This window comes from Rhinolophus ferrumequinum, chromosome 13, assembly GCF_004115265.2.
Source record: "Rhinolophus ferrumequinum isolate MPI-CBG mRhiFer1 chromosome 13, mRhiFer1_v1.p, whole genome shotgun sequence".
Taxonomy (NCBI): domain Eukaryota; kingdom Metazoa; phylum Chordata; class Mammalia; order Chiroptera; family Rhinolophidae; genus Rhinolophus; species Rhinolophus ferrumequinum.
This window is the reverse complement of record NC_046296.1, coordinates 27084343-27101338: the sequence shown is the minus strand read 5'-3', so window position 1 is coordinate 27101338 and position 16996 is coordinate 27084343. Positions and strand designations below refer to the sequence as shown.

The window sequence follows — 16996 nt, the reverse complement described above, 5'->3', positions numbered from 1 at the left end:
GGGTCTTGATTGCCTGTAGCTCAGGATAATTCACATACAAAATAGCACATCTTTGGGAGGCCTAGACCCCTTCACCTGCGCAGATAAAAGGCAGAGTTTGACTGCCATGGGGATGGGGGAAGAAACTCTGAGAAGGCCTCACTCCCAAGGCTCAGGCTCACAGGCTCTAAGACTGAGGCTGGACCAGAGGAACCAAGAATGCCCTCAGACTCCACCATGAGCCTAACACTGAGTAAAAGAACAACAGTAGTTTACATTGGGGCAAAAGGCGAGAGCTTGGAGAGAGACCCCCCCCCACCTCTATCGAGCAGGTGATCAAAGCTTAGGAACACTGAGAAAGCATTTTAACACCTCCAGCACCTCAGCTCCCACACTAAGCACAAAATAATAGCAGCTTACCACTGAACGAATCAAAACCTGTGGTGCACTGAAGAAACAATAGCAATAGCAAGCTCTTTTCCATGGGAGGCCTACACTCCAGCCCTGGGGCTGCTGCCGTGTCTGTAGTGATTCCTGAGAAGTTCCAGAACATTTTGTGAGTATTCAACACCAATATTGATGGGCGGCAGAAAATAGCCTTTGTCATCACTGCAATTAAGGGTGTGGGGCAAAGATATGCTCATGTGGTGTTGAGGAAAGCAGACATCGCCCTCACCAAGTGAGTATGAGGTGGAACGTGTGATCACCATTATGCAGAATCCACGCCAGTACAAGATCCCAGACTGGTTCTTGAACAAACAGAAAGATGTGAAGGGTGGAAAATATAGGCAAGTCCTGGTCAGTCGTCTGGACAACAAACTCCATGAAGACCTGGAGCAACTGAAGAAAAGTTGGGCCCACAGAGGGATGTGCCTTTTCTGGGGACTTTGTGTTTGATCCAGCACACCAAGACCACCAACCACCAAGGCTGCAATGTGGGTATGTCCAAGGAGAAATAAATCTGTAGGTCTTGTCTGTAATAAATAGTTTATACACCTTAAAAAATAAAAAATGAAAAAACGAATAGCAACAGCAAGACCTCTACACAGAACACTCTGACCAGATTGATTTTTACCTCACTTCTGGCCTCCCCCCAATAATGGCTTGACAGAAGAAAAGATGTACCTATTTCTGGGAGTAAGTTATACTTACTTATTGTTCTACACATGATCTTCTGCATTCAATCAAAAATTAGAAGACATTAAAAAAAAAGACGAAAGAAAAGGAGATCCATTGTCAAGAGATAAACAATCAAAAGAACAGGACTCAGTTATGGCCTAGATGATGGAACTATCAGTACCTACAGTAAAATAAATTAAGATTAAGATTTTCAAAGATCTAGTGGAAAGGTGGGCAACATATATAAACATGAGGCTTTTAGCAATGAAATGGAAATTATCAAAAAGAGTCAAAAGGAAATGCTAGAAATAAAACAGTATCAGAGATAATGAATTCCTTTGACAGGTTTATCAGTAGACTTGAGGCATCTGAGGACAAAATAGTGATCTTGAAGATAGATTAAATTATCCACAATGAAACACAAAGAGAATAAAGAGTGAAAAAAACAGTATCAAAGAGTTGCAGGACAATATCAAGAAGTTTAGTATATGCAAATTATTGGAATCCAGAGGAAAACAGATCATGGTTCCAGACTTTGTGAGTGGTTCTGGGAGATCTACTGCCCTCGGTCCTCAAGAGGTTTAATGGGAGAGCTGATTTCTTCTTACCTGTGAGGCTTGGAGAACACTAGCCTTTGTATTTGAAAAGAACAGGGATATAAAATCTATTTCTTAGTGCCTGCACCTGGTGCCTGGACTGAGGACACAGCTTGCTGATGGGTATATTACTAAGCTTATGGGGTAGAGACTGAGGGTCTGTCACTACTTAAAGAAACTTAGCCAGCTGGACCTAAGGCCTAAAGGTGACTAGAGCCATGTAAACAAATGAAAGTATGACACACAGAGAGACCCAGCAATCAGGCAGAATGAAAACTAGGAGGACACTCTGAGTGAAGCATGACTGCTGGAGGATACATGTAATAATTTGAACAAAAAATTAATATTAGCTATATTAGTAGGCTTTTGCTGTACTAACAACCAATCCCAGAATTTCAATGGCTTATGAAAACAAAGATTTACGCTTCCATCATATTAGGTGTCCTTCATGAGTTGGCTTTGGCTCTGCTCCATGCCTTTTCCATTTTGAACTCAAGCTAAAAGAACAGCCCCCTATTTGGAATGTTTCAGCTCATGGAAGGGAAAAAGAAATGACAGAACCACATGAAGACTCTTAAAACATCTTTTCAGAAGTGACCTATGTGGCTTCTACTCACATTTCACTGGCTAAAGCAAGTCACCTTTCAAGCATGATGTCAGTGGGGTAGAAATGTACAAGCATTCTGCAGAGAGGAGCAGTTAATAATTGGGAACAGTGATACAGTCTACCCCAAGAGCACTTAAGAAGACTTAACTTCATCATTAAAATGTTCTTTCTGGAACTAAACACATGATTTTCTAATTAAAAGCTCAGTAGATTAATTCAAAAGAGTGCATGGGCAAAATGGAAAAATGAATTAACAGCTTGGAAGATCAAGTTAAAGAAACTCTCAAACCTTGGCATAGTACTACAAAGAGATGAGGGAAAACAATAACTGTGTTTCTATCAAAGTTTACATATATTAACATACTTAATTCTTACTGAAACCTGTATGTTAGCTACTATTATTTTCTAACCCATATTGCAGCTGAAGAAACTGAGGCCCAGGAGGGTTAAGGAACTATTCCAAGGTCACACAGCTATGGCAGAGCTGATATTGAGTCCCAGATTGTCTGGTTTCAGTGGCTGTGCTGTTAAGTACTGTTTTTAACCACATTTTCTGCTTCTTAATGGACATGCTATTCTGCTGCAATGAAAGATCCAGGACACCTAACTTGAAAAATAGGAATTCAAGAAGGAGAAAAGAAATTGTTGGAGGAGATGTAAGAATTAAATAAATGATAAAAGAAAATGCCTCTGAGTTTAAGAAAGACTTGCAATTTAAAAGAGCTCACCGAGGGGGGTGGCTGGTAAGCTCAGTGGGTTAGAGCATGGTGCTAATAACACCAAGATTGCCAGTTCGATCCCCACATGGGCCACTGTGAAAATAAAAAAAAATGAAATAAAAGGGCTCACTGAATTTCAGGTTGGGATTGAGAAAAAAAGCACACTACATAGTAATATCCTGTAAAATCCCTTAATTCCCAGGACAAAGAGAAATTTCTACAAGCTTCCAGACAAAAAGAACAAATAACTTACAAAGGCTGTCATCAGGCTTTTCATGTGCAGCACTGGAAGCTAGAAGACTGTGAATAACATCTAATGACAACTGAAGAAAAGGACCTTGACCTAAGAATTTTACAGCCCTGCCTGACAAGTCTTACCTATCATGTTACCCACATACTGTGTTTTCCGAAAATAAGATCTAACTGGGAAATAAACCGTAGTATGATTTTTCAGGATGACATCCCCTGAACATAAACCCTAGTGCATCTTTTGGAGCAAAACTTAATATAAGACCTGGTCTTATTTTCGGGAAACATGGTACTCTATTTGAGGAATTTATTCAGGAGAAGAGCTTTTCCAAGCAACAAATGAATCAAAGCAAAAATCTCAGGATAGGGGAAGACGGAGAATGGAGGAAAGAGTAATGGTAAGAAATAAGCCTAGTATACATTTATTTACCTAAATCTAATTGAATAATGATAAAGCAACTAAGAATTTATCCTGTAAGTTTGGATTTGCAATTACGGTAGGAGATTCGAAAACACTCCTTTATAATCAGACAGATCTAGCAGGGGAAAAAAAAAAGTAAACTTCTAGAGGAATGGACTATTTCATTAACAAACTCAATTACAGTAATGTAATTGGGTACCCTATGAATAGAGAAAGTGAGTAAGAATAGGACCAGTTCTTTGTGGGTAGAATGGGACCCCCACCATTTCAGGGACACAAAATGTCTCTGTCTGAAAACATTCTTCTCCTGTCTGCTCATTGACCTTTAAATCAAGATGAGAAACATCCTATGCAAAATATCAAAGTTGAATTATGGTACCAGATAAAATTATAGATGGAAATGAAGCTATACACAATTATCATGTGTAATCAACAAACGATTTAATATCCTCTTGCAAAAAAAAAAAGATAAGAAATTAGTCCTTTGTTTTGAGGCTTTGTTCTCTGCTCAAAGATCTCCTAGGTCTTAAAAACATCTTTATTTTAAACTATGGCAGTCACTTCTCAGCAGAAGTTTGCTTATTGGATTCTATCATGAGAAGAGCTTTGATAAGCAATATATAGGGCAGAGCATGAATTCAAGGAAAGGGTGCAGGAGGGGGTAAGAGATGTGGGAAAAGACCCAGAAGATATTCAGGGGGTTATTTTTCACCTCAAGCCTGTCTGGTCTGCTTCACAGGGTGGGGTACCAACTTGCAGCCTTCTCTCCCCCTCCTCTTTTCCTGTTCTTTCCCCTCATCTCTCTACACCTACATTTAAATTGTAGTACCATGGGTGATGGGACAAAGCATTCGTGTTTTTTTTTCAGCCTAATTCCTGAGACAAGCAGTTACTACTCATGGAATTTCTGAAGCTCAGAGCATAGTGAAGTGGGACTTTTAGTCCTGAAAAAAAAATCTGAGTTTTAATTGAGGAGCTCCCCCAGCAAGCAATCTCCTTGACTTTTGAAAATATGAACCTTATCTGGAGCAGCTCTTGGGAGACCTTGTTGAACTTGAGTCATTTCAGAACCCACTGTAGGGTTATTTCTCATTTCTGTTTTTCAATTACACAGCAGCAGATTCATTTTGAATATAAGAGCTTTTATCCATTAGAGAACCAACGTTAAACTTAAGTGGCTATATTTTACAGAGAACACAGTAAAATAAATATGGCATTGGTTTTCTTATTTTAGTTTCCTTTTGTTATTATTGATATGCAAGGAACATAAGCCTGAGGCCTCAGAGTTCTCTCAGGTGTTTCAAACCTCTGGCTCCAAATTTATCTTGTCCCATGGCTCCTCTGCTCTGCTGTAACATTCAATAGCTTCAGTTTTCAGGCAGCTATACCTATTTCTAGCTTCTTCCCCTACCACATTTGTATGTATTACAAGAATGACTTCACTATGGGTGTCAGAATTTTTCCATTATAAAAATTGCTCAATTTGGGTATGTCTACACACATACCGTGTTTTTTTTCCAGATATCTACTATAAAGTATAAAACCATTTTGTTAGGCATTTTGTATGCATTTTCTCTATTCTTACATAACCATGTACAAATGAACTCAAAAAGAGTCTGAAGGCTTTGTCTAAAAATAAATGATAAATATTTATTCAAGGATCTTAGGTTTTTCAAGCCAGAAACACAACTAGACAATACCCAGAGTGTTCTGAAGAAGAGAAGCTAAGTAAAAAGATGTTCTTAAGAAGAATCTGTCCTATATTCTTAGTCCTAGGATTGGTCCAGGACCATCATCAATCAGATGTCAGGTGGTCTGGAGGATGGGAGCAAGGAGGCCTGGTCACACCCAGTGGTCTGGATAATGGATGTCGGGTGGATTTTAGATAGTCTGGATGTGTGAGTCCTTCTGGGGATAATCAGAGGATTATCTAGAGGTCTGGTATTTGTCTGGGTGTTGATGCATAATGAACTGAGGTATATCTAGGCATTGACACAGGACTGGAAAGTTAAAAAATTTAAGTTCCTAGTTAGAACAAGAATAGAATGATTTCCTCATGCCTCAACCTTCATAATGTTAATAATTTTAGTAGCTTGTTAAAGTGACTCCATTTTATATTTTCTCTACTTTCACTCTTTCCTCACACAGTATAAGCTTGGTTTTATTATCCCCATTGCTCAGATGACATTCTGGTTATCTATAAAAATCACCCCACAAACTTTGGTGGATTAAAACAGCTATTTATAATTATACGCTTAGACTTCTGTTGGTTTGCTGGGTTCAGCTGGGTGGTTCTCCCTTGGACTCTCACACATGGTTGCGATCAGATGGCAACTAGGGCTGGAGTTATCAAGACTAGACCTCTAAAGTGGCTTCTTTATTCACCTATCTCATCAGATATCTTGGCTGAGATGATAAGAACAGCTGGAGGCTGGCTGAACATCTCTATCTCTGTACAGTCTCTCCCAGTTGGGTTTCCTCCTGGCATCATAGTATCAGGGTTGTTGGAATAGTTGGACTTCTTACATGACTACTGGCTTCCCCAGAGCTAGTGTTCCAAGAGACCAAAGCTGCTTATGACCCAGCATTACTTCTGCCTCATCCTGTTGGTCATTATATGCAGCTCAGTTCAATGTGGGAGGGAACCACAGAAAAATGTGAACACTGTGAGACAAGGTTCATTGTGGGATAAAGGGCATCACTGCAGACGAGCTACAGTAGGTAAAGAAATCGAGGCTCTGATGGGTTATGTAATGTGTCCAAGATTATACTGCCAGTAAGTGGCTAAATTTGAAACTAAATTAGATTTGAAACTAAGAGGTCTGTCTGATCCCAAAACCTTTCTTCTGTATCATTCTCTTTCTTGTGATTGGTTATTTTGGTTCTCTAGTATAGCATCTCAAATACTGTCTTTAGGATGGCCTCTTTTAACTTTTACAGATTGCTGACTGCATCAAGAGTGTTTTAGCTGAGTTTACAGGGAAGAAATCAGGTAAAATGAATTGTGCGACTACCCAAACTCCTTTTGGGGCTAAATTTGTAGGATGAAACCACCTATGTTCTTCAAAGCAAAGGTTATTTCATTAATAGCTGGTCAGTTCTGCTGCCATCCCCAGAGGAGTCCAAAATGTCTCCTTTTTAGGAGTTACACTCTGGAGACTATGGCAAACAGCCTCTTGACCATTCCTACAGCCGATCATTAGGACATTGATGAGCAATCATCCATTTCCAAGGGTGTCCAAACTGCGGCCCGCGGGCCAACTGCGGCCCACAATCCATTTTTTATTGGCCCGCAGCAAATTCCAAAAATATATTTAGTTTACTTAAATACACCAGGTGAGGCGATACGTATTTCACCTCGAGTGAGTGGCCCGGCTGTTTGTGTATTTTACTGCATATGGCCCTTGGTGAAAAACGTTGGAAAAAGTTTGGACACCCCTGATTTAGACGAATATACATTGTCCCAATGTGAAGATTTTGGCAGTGTCAGGAAAAGCTGCAGAGGGAGTACAATTAGGTATCACAACGATCCCTTATATTTATAAGTGTCCTGTAGTTTTTAAAGCATATCCATGTATTTTATCAGCCAGGAGAGAGATTGGGTTATGCTGCAAAAAAGAAAAACGACTCCCAGTACCTAAAAACAACAAAGGTTCATTTCTCACTCATAGTACATGTTCATTACAGATGTAGTAAGTACTCTGTTTCCATGCCTTTGCTTGCTCACTGTGAGACCCAGGGCATTACTCAGAACATTGCTAGTGACTATGGCAATATCTTGTTAGGTCCCACTCAGAAATTAAGCATTTGGCCCCAAAATGACATGTATCACTTCTCAAAATTAATTAGCCAAAGAAAATCATTGGCTGAAACTGATCACATGGCTCTACCCAATCCCAAGGACACCAAGTATAATCCTAACATGTGCCTAGAACGGGATAAAATGGAAATGACTACATGGCAAAAGCAGTAATGATTACCACATATAAATGACTTTCTAGGTTTTCTTAGCAATCCCATGATGAGGAGTTGTGGAATTATTTTCATTTTCCAGAAGTACAAAAGAGGCAGCAATAGTAGAAGGGTTTGTTATATAGTATGAATTGTGTCTCCGTGTAGCTGTTATAAAAAATAAAGATGGGTGAAAGATGGAGGGTATATGGCTATAGGGAAAACAAACCCTCTCTTTCACAAGGCTCATTAATATATAGGCAGCCTAGGGTTCCTACCCCATTGATAGCCCTGCACTTGAGAGAGGCACAGTATAATGCAGGAGATCTTAATTTGGGCTCCACAGAGGAGGATGGTTCACAAACTCACCCCAAAATTGTAAGCAGAATAATTGTGTGTTGATGTTCATTCTAGGAGAAGAAGGATCCATAGTTTGTATTAGCTTCCCAAGGAAGTCTATGACCCCTAAAGGTTAATGGACAGGATAATAGACCAGGAAACCGAGTTCTAACTCAGCTCTAACTAGCTGAGTAAATGTGGACAAGTCACTTTTCTTCATTTATAAAACGAGAGGCAGGACTCATTGATCTCCAAGCTCCCTTCCTGCTAGGTGTATAAGATGCACAATACTTTATGGCCAGACAGAACTGAGTTTACATCCTGGCTCTACCTCTTACTAATGGCGTGCCCTTGCGCAGGTTCTAGAACCTGTGCACACCTCTGTGAAAGGTGAATATCAATGCAGTGTTCTTGGGAGGGTTAGTAACCATGAGTGGAGAATACCTGGAGGCTATTATTATCAAACGGTGATTCCTATGAGTCTATGTCTGACTTAAGTTCTGCTTAGCATTAAATATCTTCAGTGAACGGGCATAGTCTGTTGGGAACTCAAGGGTAGTTGTGCCAAATCCAGATGTCAGGAAGGCCTTGCCCTCGAGCAGTTCCTACTCTAGAAAGGAAGTCTGGGTGGAAGCCTTGGCAAGTCTCATCCGGGTACACAACCATGCCTGACTCATACCCTGCCTGGGCTCCCCAGCAGAGCCAGCTTCTGCCCATGCTTGCTCCGCCGGCAGCCCTGGGGGCTTGCTGAGTCATGATGAGCTGATGGCCTCTTCAAGAGGCTGAACCCACTAAAAGCACCAGTACTGACAGAGTCACAAAACCATTCCCTCAGCCTCCCCAGCTTTCTTCACTGGCAGTTTCCCGGGTTATGGTTGCTACAGCTGTCATATTGGCTCATTGCTTCCTGCTATAGCTAGGGCAGGAATGATTGCTCCTCCTTGAGTCTCGAGGTATCTGAAGCCCAGAAGTGTCAGGTAACCTAACGGAGATACAGTGAGCTGGTGGCAACACTGAGTTGTGCCTCTCTCCTGGTCCTTTGTCACTTCCTTGTACAATGTCATTGTATTAGTTTTCTATTGCTGCTATAACAAATTACCATAAATTTAATGGCTTTAAACAACACAAATTAATTAAAACAACGAGATAAACAATGAGATACCACTACACACCTATGAGAATGGCCAAAATCCGAAACACTGACAATACCAAATGCTGACGAGGATGTGGAGCAGTAGAAACTCGCATTCATTGCTTGTGGAAATGCAAAATGTTATAGCCACTTTGGGAGATAGCTTGGCAGTTTCTTTCAAGCCTAAATGTATTCTTACCATTCAAACAACAATTGTGCTCCTTGGTACTTACCCAAAGGAGTTGAAAACTCATGTCCACACAAAAACTTGCACACAAGATGTTTGCTCATAATTCCCTAACCTTGGAAGCAACCAAGATGCCCTTCAATAGATGAATGGATAAGTAAGCTGCGGTACATCTAGTCAATGGAATGTTATTCAGCACTAAAAAGAAATGAGCTTTCAAGCCATGAAAAGTAACAAATGGACCTTAAATACATGTTACTAAGTGAAAAGAAGCCAATCAGAAAAGGTTCCATACTGTATGATTCCAACTCTATGACATTCTGGAAAAGGCAAAACTATGGAGACAGTAAAAAGATCAGTGGTTTCCAGGGGGTTGGGTGGGGGTGAATAAAAGGAGCACAGAGGATTTTTAAGGCAGTGAAAGTACTCTGTATGATACTATAATGACGGACACAGGTCATGTTGTGTATTGGTTTGTTACAATTTCAAATCCACTTGTTTATGACTTAGGTAAAGTTCTCTGTTTCCCCGAAAATAAGACCTGGCTGGACCATCAGCTCTAAATGCATCTTTTGGAGCAAAAATTAGTATAAGACCCGGTCTTATTTTACTATAATATAAACCAGGTCTAATATAATGTAATATAAGTCTTATTTTACTATAAGACCGGGTTTTATATAATATGATATGATATGATATGACATGATATGATATAATATGATATAATAATACCAGATATAATATAATAAAATATAATATGATACTGGATATAATATAATATAACATAAGACCAGGTCTTATATTAATTTTTGCTCCAAAAGACACATTAGAGGTGATGGTCCGGCTAGGTCTTATTTTCGGGGAAACATGTTTGTTCTGATCTAAGAGTGAATTTGTTTACCTTGAGCAAGTGGTGCCAGGATGTTGTCATCCACACTTGTTGTCAGTAAGCACTCAGTAGCTCAGCTATTGACAGGCACTGTTCGGGATTTATTGATAAAAACTCATAGAAAATTGACTATGACATAATGGACATTTAATTTTAAGTACCACGAGCCAGTGAGGATTTACCGCGAGTGTTTGGTCTGGGTAAGGCAACGTTTTGCTGATCTAAATACGCTCGTAGCTCTCGGAAGACCTTAAGATGCTTGTTCCTGCCAGGGCCAGGCTACTCTTGGTTAGCAGTGGCGTTATATCGTGCAGCAGTCTCAGGAAGAGAAGGGACATCTGTTCCTGCCTTGGCAAGGCTACACTCCTCATAGGCAGTGATAAGCCGTGGGATGGTCCCTGCAATAATAATCTTTAGATCCAGCCACCTTGCCTGCTAGCTACACGCCCCGGCAGCAAAGGACCTACGCTGGCAGCTGATACCCAGCTTTTAAGTGGAAGGATTGACTCCATCGAGAACCAACTTGTAGAAAGATACACCTCAACTAAATCTGGACTTGATTTCATCTCCCCTTTGCCTGGAACAATAGTGTAATTAATCTATCATTGGTTTGAAGTATGTTATTTCTTTATTGGCTTAAGAGACACTATTCTGTATGCTACTGTCTTGTGAAATATTGTGATTACAAATTATAATTATTGGCAAAGACAATCTCAGTCTCTAAGCATAATTTTGCCATGAGTGAAACATGTCATTATACATTTGTCCAAACACATTGAATCTTCAACACCAAGAGTGAACCCTAATGTAAACTGGGGACTTTGGGTGATTATGATGTTGTCAGTATAGTTTCATCAGTTGTAACAAATGTACCAATCTGGTGGGAGTTGTTGATTATGAGGGAGACTATTTCTGTGTGAGAGCAGAGGGTGTATGGGAAATGTTTGTACCTTCCTGTGAGTTTTGCTGTGAACCTAAAACTGCTCTAAAAAAAGAAAAGTCTTAAAAAAACAAAACTGATTTATTATCTAACAGTTCCGGAGGTCAGAACCTCACTGGACTAAAATCAAAGTGTCAGCAGGGAGGCATTCCTTTCTGGAAGCTCCAGGGAAACTACATTCTCTTGCCTTTTACAGCTTCTAGTGGCTGCCTGCATTCTTTGGCTCATGGCCACCTTCCGTCTTCAGAGTTAGCAATGCATGGTTGAGTTTTTTCATATCACATCACTTGGAGATTCACTCTTCTGCCACTCTCTTCCACATTTAAAGACTCTTGTGATTGCTTGGGTTTAGCTGGATAATCCAGGATAATCTCCCTATTTTAAGATCATCAGATAAGCAGCCCCCGCTTTTTTTAAGACGTACACCCACCCTAAACATAACCTAGCCCCAGCTGGGCCCACTAATCCCAGTGGCCCCAGATCCACAGAAAGGAAGACAGTCCATTGTTTTCTTTAGAGAGAACAGCTTGAACTGGCCTTCTGCCCATACTCTCCCTTCATTCTCCCACTCCTTGGCATCCTCTCCTCCCTCCATTCTGCGTGCTTCTTCCCTGGATAATGCTTGCTCTTCCATTCACCACGAGCCTGGTTGTTTTTTTGTGTGTGTTTTTAATTGGAAAAATGAGTGCCTTTTCTTGATCTTAAGGAAAACAATTTTCCCAGCATTATATGTTTTTTTCTTTCTCTCTCTAGATATTTCTATTCCCATCCCTCCAAAGCCTCACTTTTGGCAACCATCAGCTTATTCTTTATATCTACGGGTCTGTTTCTGTTTTGTTTTGTTTAATCATTTGTTTATTTATTTATTTATTTAGATTCCACGTATAAGTGAGACCGTAGTGTTTGTCTTTCTCTGTCTGACTTATTTCATTTAGCATAATACCCTCTGGATCCATCCATGTTGTTGCAAATGGCAAAATTTCATTCTTTTTTTATTGCTGAATATTTCATTGCCTACATATACCACATCTTTATCCATTCATCTACTGATGGATATCTAACTTACATCATATCGTGGCTATTACTAGTAATGCTACAATGAACATAGGGGTGCATATATCTTTTCAAATTACTGTTTCTATTTTCTTTGGATAAATACTCAGAAGTGGAATTGCTGGATTGTATGACAGCTCTTTTTTCAATTTTTTGAGGTATCTCCATATTGTTTTCCATGGTGTCTGCGCCAATTTACAATCCTACCAAAAGTGTATAAAGGTTCCCTTTTTTCTCATCTTCACTAACACTTGTTTGTTGATTTATTGATGATGGCCATTCTGACAGGTGTGCAGTGATATCTCATTGTGGTTTTAATTTGCATTTCTCTGATGATTAGTGATATTGAACATCTTTTTATGTCTGTTGGTCATCTGTATGTCCTCTTGGGAGTAATGTCTGTTCAGGTCCTCTACCCAGTTTTTAAATTGGATTACTTCCTCTTTTTTGGTGTTAAATTGTGTGAGTTCTTTACATATATGGATATTAACCCCTTATCAGATGTATGTGAGTATCTCTTCCCATTCAGTAGGCTCTTTTCATTTTGTTGATGGTTTCCTTCACTGCATAAAAACTTTTTAGTTTGATGTATTCTCGTTTATTTTTCCTTTTTTTTTCCTTGCTTGAGGAGATATATCCAAAAATATATTGCTAAGAATGATGTCAAAGAGTATACTGCCTGTGTTTTCTTCTAGTTTTATAGTTTTGTTACCAGAGAGCAGACCTTTCTCAGCCCGGTGTCCAGGTTCTTGGCACCTTGAGCAAAGAATTGAACGAGACACAGAAATATACTGGTGAATGAGCAGTTTATTAGAAGGGAAAGTACACTCCAAAGACATAGGAGCAGGCCTGAACAACAGAGTGGCTCAAAAGACACTGATTGGCGAGGACTTGGAGTTTTTATTTCCTTCTCTTCTAGAATGGGCTACTCCTCTCTAATTGTGGGGCTGCTTGATTGATACCTGTGATTAATCATGGCTAATGGTTATGGTAAACAAGGGCAAGTTCGGGCGGAGAGGGGAGGTCTTTTTGGTGGTTATTTCCTGTAGACTATGTGGGACGTGCAGGAATGTTACCTGATGTATCCAGGCCTCTCAGAAACCCAATTCCTGTCTCTAACTGCCTGCCTTATGTCCCCCTTGGGAGACGTGACCCCCATGAATGTCTATGAGGGACAGGAGATTTCTTCTTCTGTATCTGCTCCCTGCTGAATGTGGCCATTGTCCCTACCTATTGGGGATTCATGGGACTCTCGCCCTATTTGATCTTAGATGAGGGGAAGGGGTCTCGAGATCCGCCTGAGGGACCATGTTGACCTCTGTGGTCAGGATGTACTGGAAGTCTTGTTGGGGTATCACTTGTATCCCCACATCCCCTAGATGAGGAGAGATAGATTTTAGTTAATAGAGTTAAAAGTTTTGGCCCAAGAAGCAGGATTCAAAGCCATTGACACAGGGTGACTGTGTGATGAAAAATTATTCAGCTTCATGGAGCCTGGTCTTTCTTCTGGTTTAATCGGTCATTCAGTTATTGTTCACCTGGGACCTAGGCCTGGAAAGAACTCGGTGCTACCATGACTATAATCAACAAGCATAAATCACAAGCTTTAGGGTAATTATCTAAAGCAGGGGGTAGGAGATTTCTATGATTAAGCTTAAAAACAATCTATTATTTATGATTAAGAAACTGATTTGAAACATGATTATAACCAGGGGCTACAGAGCCAAAACACTAGGGAAAAGAAAACTTAGATTTTTCTATAGTGAGAAGCCCTTTTGTTTGGCCTGTATCAATTTCAAGTCTAAAATTTAAGTCTTTAATCCATTTTGAGTTTATTTTTGTATATTGTAGAAAAGTAGTCCAATTTCATTTTTTTTTTGCATGTGTCTGTCCAGTTTTGCCAATAACATTTATTAAAAAAAACTGTTTTTTACTCCATCGTATATCGTTGCCTTCTTTGTCATAGATTAATTGACCATTAATTGAGGATTTATTTCTGGTGGGCTCTGTATTCTATTACATTGACCTGTGTATCTGTTTTTATGTCAGAATTGAAGCAGGGTCCAGTTGGGACCCCTGTAATAGAGGCCTGGCAATGTCCTGGTCTCACCTTTCCTTGACCTATACCTTAGGATAGATCATCCATACCCCTGCGGCTTGAGCTCATAAGGTCCCCTGTCCCATCCAGTTCTGTTTTAGAAAATTACCCTGAAACTTATGATTAATAACCTTAGGCTTTATGATCACAATCTCAATGGTCTAGCATTCCTTCCAGACTACTCCCATCATTGTTCCTGGGTTGGGGACTCCACCGGAGAATCACATTGCCAGAGGGAGGGCTCCATGCAGACCTCTGAACCATCACAAAGCCTCTAGAGAAATGTCCAGATTTCCCCTTAAATACCCCAAGCCAGTCTGAGAATGCTAAGGCAGTTTTTAGCAGTGTTAACCTGCTGCCTTCTCAGTCTGGTGCTCTGATAATAAACGCTTATTCTAAAGCCCAAGTCCTGTGTCGGTCTATTGGCTGAACGGCGCAGGCAGCACTGTTGCAGAAAAAACGGCAAGGACTGAGAAACTCAAGCCGCACGCAGAGATCAGGGAGAGCACAGCTTTATTACGCAGAGATCAGGGAGAGCACAGCTTTATTACGCCGGTGGGCTCAGCGGGATCCTTTCCAAAAGACTGAGCTCCTAACAAGGTTTTGAGCAGGTTTTTATGGGTTGGGGACTTCCTTGAGTCGGGGAAGGGGTAGGTGTCATCTGGTGATTGGCTCAAGGTGTGGCTTGGAGGGGGTTATGCGGAAGTGGGCTGGGGCTTAGGCTGGGGATTTCTCTCTCCACTGGGACCACCATTTTAGCTCAGTTCCACGTGGCAGGGAACCATTTTAAGGTCAGATTCCCCAATAGCACGAGTCTCAGTTGGCCTCTGGTTTCAGAACCATGCTGTTGTGATTGTTGTAGATTTGTAGTATCATTTGATATCAGGGAGCATGATACCTCCCACTTTGTTCTTTCTCTAAATTTCTTTAGCTACTGGGGTCTTTTGTGGTTCCATATAAATTTTAGGATCAGTTGTTCTAATTATTAGCAATTCCACCTGCAACTTTAATTTCCCCCTGCTGTATACCTTAACATATTTATAGATTCTGGAGATTAGGATGCAGACATTTTTGAGGGACCATTATTCTGCCTACCAGCATTCTGAGACTGTGCCCTGTGTTAGGAGATGGTGGCAATAACCATAATAATAGGAGTGGTGATGATCACAGTAAAGCTGAGCTTTGCTTGAGGCTACAGGTCAGTACCTTTCTAATTTTCAACTGTGTTTGAGCCTCATCAGATGTTAATATGATGGGCATTCCTATATTTCCCAGCCTTCCAGAAAGCCTCTTTACTTAACTATTCAAAGTAAATAACTCATGCTCTGAGGACAGAGGAATTCCAGTCCCCTTCCAAATATTGCCCAGGATTCCCTGATGTGTGTCCATTCTTGTGGTCTGTCTTCTCTCACTCCATACTGCTCCTGACTTCTTCTGGATCCTTCCAGCACCCCCATCACAGGCTTTACACACCACCTGTTCCCTCTGAGGTACTTTGCTCCCAAACAAGGACTTGCCCATCATTCCTGAGGCAGGACTTGTCTGGAGAGAACCAGGTTAGGATGCTGAATCAATTCCACTGAAGGCTTGAAGACCATGTGTGAGCTTACTGATGCAGGCGAGGAGAACTTCACCCAATACTTAGTACAGAGAGCCTCTGAATTCTCTGGTCACACTGTGCCGAGAGGCCTTTACTTAGGGTCTCCCTGGGCCCCAACCCAAACCCTCTTCTCTGAGAGGTCAGGCCCCAAACTGCTTCTTCTAGGACTACCAAAGAAAAAAGAAACCCTTGAATATTGACTTTACAATGCAGAGCAGGTTAGCCATAGTTCCTTCAACCTGGCCTCAGGGCTCTACCTTTGCATAACCAAACCTCCCGTTAAAGTGTTTTCCCAAACAAAAGATAAATTCTTTCCCAAGATGAATTCTTCTCCCACTCTTGGAATGTGGAAACACTGCAGTTAAAAAGCATAACAAAGCACAAACAGCTCCCTTTATTTCTAGTTATATTATTTGCCACAGGAATGAAAAGTGTTAGTATGTGTGCTGTGATGTAAAAGACATAGATCTTTTTACTAATACACACACATACAATTTAAATAAAAGAAACAATACCTGGTCTTATCACTTGTGATACGGGTTGATATTTTCTACCTATTCAATCTTAAGATAAGTATTCTATTTGTGTAATACTTTAATGCTCACAAAGCAGGTTTTAAAGCATGAATTATCCCATTTAATTCTCACATAACCCTAAAATAGGAACAATAATAGCTCCCTTTTTACAGAGGGGAAACTGAGGTCTAAACTGTTAGAGCAACTTGCCTAAAGTTGTACAGCCAGAAAGAGAAGAGTTTGGATGCCTATCTCTGAATCTAAACCCAGTGATATTTTTACAAATACCAGACTCCTAGTTCCACTTTAAGTAACACCCTCAAATCTTATGATATAGTTTAGGTTAAACTAGACAATGTAAGCTCTTTTTTGCATTTGCTGGTGTGGACCTTAAACAAATAGCAAGCTATTTCTCAAGTAAAAGTGTTTATTTGGGAACAACAAAGAATTGCACTTCAGGATATGAGGTTTAATGGCAAACCGGTTTAATGGCAAACCATTTTAATGGAAAACCTCAAGCAAGTCCAGAAAAATGAGAGGAACTCTTTTATGGACATGGGAGGGCCGTTGTAAACTAGGAGTCCATTGGAAGAAAGTGCAAG

General features: G+C 40.4%; 1 pseudogene; it reads left to right on the top strand.

The window, feature by feature from the left end:
- Positions 1-461: 461 nt before the first annotated feature.
- On the top strand, positions 462-938 carry LOC117032789 (40S ribosomal protein S18-like; annotated as a pseudogene).
- The last annotated feature ends 16058 nt before the right edge of the window (positions 939-16996 follow it).